The following is a 5,227-nucleotide window of genomic DNA, read 5'->3' on the forward strand; positions in this document are numbered from 1 at the left end:
TTTTCTCACGAAACCAGCGATCAGCTCAACAGACCCTCAGTTTACCTGCATGCATCCTCCTCCTCATCTGTCCAGCTGTTTAACACCTGCTGCTAATTCAAGAAACACGCCTACGTTACCTGGTGATAGTCACAGTTTTAACCGGGCAGCCGGTACTCGATATAAAGCAATGTCAGCGCATTTTTCTGCACAAGATAAGTAAATATAGTGTTTTCCCCGCGCGCAGAAGCTGCTGGAGCTTGTTTCCTTACAGAGCACTTTATAGGCGAAGCAGCTTCATCAGCGGCTGATGTCCAATCACCGGCACACAGCTTTGAAACCTCAGCTGAGTTTTAGCTCTCAGTGGTTTAAACGCTGGACTTCATTCACTCAGGTTCTGTCTGTCGGGTCAGTTTACTTCGCTGTTTTAATTTACAACTGAGCAAATCGGTTTGGCTGAGGTTAAAGTTACGTTTCATAACTGCATAGTTTCACAGACGTTTAATGGTTCACTGGCACATGTGTTAGACTGAACTATCATCTAAATATCATCTGTTTTTTAATAGTTATTCAACTGTATTCTAAGCACCAGCTGTCTGTTAGAATGGGATTTTTTTTCTCTCTCTGTTGGCAGAGGTATAAAAAATGCGCAGGAACATCTGACGTGCATGGCAAACTTCACCGACGATATTTAGGGAGGAATAAACACACATCAAACATAAATGAACCATTTGCCTGTCTCCATAACTGAGAGCATTTTCTCTTCTTATGTCAACACTCTCTCTCTTTTTTTTTTCTTTCTTTTTTTTTTTTTTTTTTTTTTTTTTTTTTGCTTTTTCGGTCATGTTATGTTTACCTGTCAAAGGCTTGTTACAAACTATGAAACACATCGTGCAGACTTCTGGATGTTAGAAGAAAACTAATACTGCTCATGAAGGAGACTAAAGGCAGGAAGGTGTCCTTTAAAACTAAACATGTTAATAGGACCTCCCTATTTATATCATAGTTTATGATATACAGTGGGGCAAAAAAGTATTTAGTCAGCCACCGATTGTGCAAGTTCCCCCACCTAAAATGATGACAGAGGTCAGTAATTTGCACCAGAGGTACACTTCAACTGTGAGAGACAGAATGTGAAAAAAAAAATCCATGAATCCACATGGTAGGATTTGTAAAGAATTTTATTCGTAAATCAGGGTGGAAAATAAGTATTTGGTCAATAACAAAAATACAACTCAATACTTTGTACATAACCTTTGTTGGCAATAACAGAGGTCAAACGTTTACTATAGGTCTTTACCAGGTTTGCACACACAGTAGCTGGTATTTTGGCCCATTCCTCCATGCAGATCTTCTCGAGAGCAGTGATGTTTTGGGGCTGTCGCCGAGCAACACGGGACTTTCAACTCCCGCCACAGATTTTCTATGGGGTTGAGGTCTGGAGACTGGCTAGGCCACTCCAGGACTTTCAAATGCTTCTTACGGAGCCACTCCATTGTTGCCCGGGCGGTGTGTTTTGGATCATTGTCATGTTGGAAGACCCAGCCTCGTTTCATCTTCAAAGTTCTCACTGATGGAAGGAGGTTTTGGCTCAAAATCTCACGATACATGGCCCCATTCATTCTGTCCTTAACACGGATCAGTCGTCCTGTCCCCTTGGCAGAAAAACAGCCCCATAGCATGATGTTTCCACCCCCATGCTTCACAGTAGGTATGGTGTTCTTGGATGCAACTCAGTATTCTTCTTCCTCCAAACACGACGAGTTGAGTTTATACCAAAAGTTCTACTTTGGTTTCATCTGACCACATGACATTCTCCCAATCCTCTGCTGTATCATCCATGTGCTCTCTGGCAAACTTCAGACGGGCCTGGACATGCACTGGCTTCAGCAGCGGAACACGTCTGGCACTGCGGGATTTGATTCCCTGCCGTTGTAGTGTGTTACTGATGGTGACCTTTGTTACTTTGGTCCAGCTCTCTGCAGGTCATTCACCAGGTCCCCCGTGTGGTTCTGGGATCTTTGCTCACCGTTCTCATGATCATTTTGACCCCACGGGATGAGATCTTGCGTGGAGCCCCAGATCGAGGGAGATTATCAGTGGTCTTGTATGTCTTCCATTTTCTGATGATTGCTCCCACAGTTGATTTTTCACACCAAGCTGCTTGCCTATTGTAGATTCACTCTTCCCAGTCTGGTGCAGGTCTACAATACTTTTCCTGGTGTCCTTCGAAAGCTCTTTGGTCTTGGCCATGGCGGAGTTTGGAGTCTGACTGTTTGAGGCTGTGGACAGGTGTCTTTATACAGATGATGAGTTCAAACAGGTGCCCATTCATACAGGTAACGAGTGGGGGACAGAAAAGCTTCTTACAGAAGACGTTACAGGTCTGTGAGAGCCAGAGATTTTCCTTGTTTGAGGTGACCAAATACTTATTTTCCACCCTAATTTACGAATAAATTCTTTACAAATCCTACCATGTGAATTCATGGATTTTTTTTTCACATTCTGCTCTCACAGTTGAAGTGTACCTCTGGTGCAAATTACTGACCTCTGTCATCATTTTAAGTGGGGGAACTTGCACAATCGGTGGCTGACTAAATACTTTTTTGCCCCACTGTAGCACATGTATTTCAGTAATAGCCTGCTGATTTCAGGTGAACAGTCGCTCACGTAGGCGTTATCTGTGAAACTCCTTAACTATAATTTATCCAAGTTAACTTCAGTTAACCCATTCAGACAGTTCTTTTGCAATGAAAAACATAAACACCCATGCTGGTGTAGTTTTCCTCAGTGCCAGCTGTTAACATTATAGCTTGCTTATGCAGTAACCATTGTAACCACGGACTGACGGCGGCTGGATCGACGGAGGTCAGACAACAATTTACATGTATGATCTTAGAACAGGACACAGCCACTATACGTGCTGGCCTCATATCAAATGTGAAGGCAGACTGAGTCTATGTTTGACGTTTTTTATATCTAATCTTACTTTTCAAACATTTAAACAGCAGCGAGTCTGCAGCTGAGGGAATACAAACTCAAATTGTCGGAACAGGTTTGCTCGTTTCTTGGATCATTTGGTGATTATTAAATGTATAACTGTTATTCTAATCTGCTGCCGAGTCTCTTACACTTTTCTTTATGCTGTATATTTTCACGTCTCTGGAATAGTTGGAAGTTAGATAGTCAGCTGGGAAACTCTGTGTTAACTCATGGAGCTGAGGATATCGTGGATATCGTGGATATGCTGACCTCGCTGCGTGGTGTACAGAGCGAGGTCAGCATGATTAATATTCACAATAAAAATATTAGCCGAACATCATGAAGTCTGTATGTGTTTCATAGTGTCGAACAACCTTTGTACAGTTAAAGCCAGCAGTTACTACATGACAGAAACACCAACGTTATCTCTTTTATGCGTTTATACACAGGTCACGCTGATTACTGAACAAAAACCCAAAGATCAGATGTTAAACAGATTTATTTGCTCTCTCTCCTCCTTAAACATGTTTTTAATGTTAGTTATAATTCAGAATTATACTGAAACACGTAGGACACATACGAACATCAGGAAATAAAACCCCGATAAATATAACCTCAGTAAAAGAAGTCAGCGGGGGTTACTACAGCTGTGTACCGGGGCCTGCGCTTTGTCGGTGGGATTGCTTGCGAGGCGAGCGGGTCTATCCCACGCTTTGCCGTGAGACTGGGCAGACATCTCCGAAATCATCGAAGCACTTTTGCAAAGAGGCTGTATCTTGACAAACCGACCAGACACATGAAGATTAAACCACTACATTCTCGGCTAAAAAAATATTTAAAACAGTATTTGGTGACACACAAAACAGGGTTTTTCAAAGTTCAGTTCTGTTAGCTTCCACATGCCTGTTGTTGTGTGCTAGAAACAAATGGCCACCAGGCCAAAGCAATGGTTTTGAATCGATCAGCGTTACCCCGCCCCCTGAGTTTGATGTGGTGAGGCTGACAAGATTAAATTATTTCATGATGAGAGCCAGGCGCCATGACTGCCCAAAATGAAATAAATAAATATATCATTAAATAATTAATTAAATGTGTCAATAATTAATTAAATGTGTCAATAATTAATTAAAATGTGAAATACATAAATAATTAATTAAATGTGTCGATAATTAATTAATTAAATGTGTCAATAATTAATTAAAATGTGAAATACATAAATAATTAATTAAATGTGTCAATAATTAATTAATTACATGTGTCATAACTATTTATTTAATTAATTAATTCCAATTTTAATTAATTATTGCCACATTTAATTAATTATTTAATGGTGTATTTAATTAATGCATTATGGCAGTCCTGGCACTCCATACTCTCAAGGCTTCTCCTTGCTATTTCTTATTTGTAACTGAAACATACAGAAAATGAAAATAAATTGCTAGCTAATACACATCTTAATGACAAACTTACTGATTACCTAGCTTAACACGTGCGTTACATTAGCATCGCAGTTCACTCCAGGTAAAGACATATAAAAGTTATCTCTGAACATATTAATACTCACAAAGACGAACGTTTCCCAAGGTACAAGCGTGTAGGGCACTCTTAGCGTGTACATGAACTCGTTCACTCTTTTAATACTGCCGAAGCACTTTTCACGGCATTAACGGAGAAAATACGTCAAAGATAGGTTAATAATCAGAGCGCTCCCTCGTTCCCATTTCCGCACATACAATACAAAGATCACTTGTGATAACGATGTCTCACTCTGAGCAAATTACGAACCCATACATTTTAACTGTTTTTAGCATGAATTATTTATAATATTTCTTAACTTTGAACTTATTTATCACTTTGCTTATGTAACTTAATCGGACTATGCATTAACTATTGACTTCTGACCAAAAGGCATAACACACAGAGTTGTGTCTTGATGCTCAATCATCCAGGTACGTAAATCCCAAAAAAGTTGATTCTGTTCATCTGGATTTTTTCAGTGGGAGAAACGTTTCATCATCATCAGGTGACTTCTTCAGTCTCAGCTGACTGCAGGTTTCAATCTTATAAACAGGACATTTGTATGACTGAAACCAGCCCACTGAAGGAACAGTGGGCTGGGAGGTCAGTGCCTTGATCATTGGTACGCGTATTGTCAGGACCATTTATCAACAACCACTGATCAATGTTCATGAGTCCAGTTCACAGAGAGCTGGGGAATGGCTGCAATCTCAGCATTGTAAGATGGTGACAGTTGTACCCCTAGGCC

This window comes from Simochromis diagramma, unplaced genomic scaffold, assembly GCF_900408965.1.
Source record: "Simochromis diagramma unplaced genomic scaffold, fSimDia1.1 OVJJ01000089.1, whole genome shotgun sequence".
In the NCBI taxonomy this organism is placed as follows: domain Eukaryota; kingdom Metazoa; phylum Chordata; class Actinopteri; order Cichliformes; family Cichlidae; genus Simochromis; species Simochromis diagramma.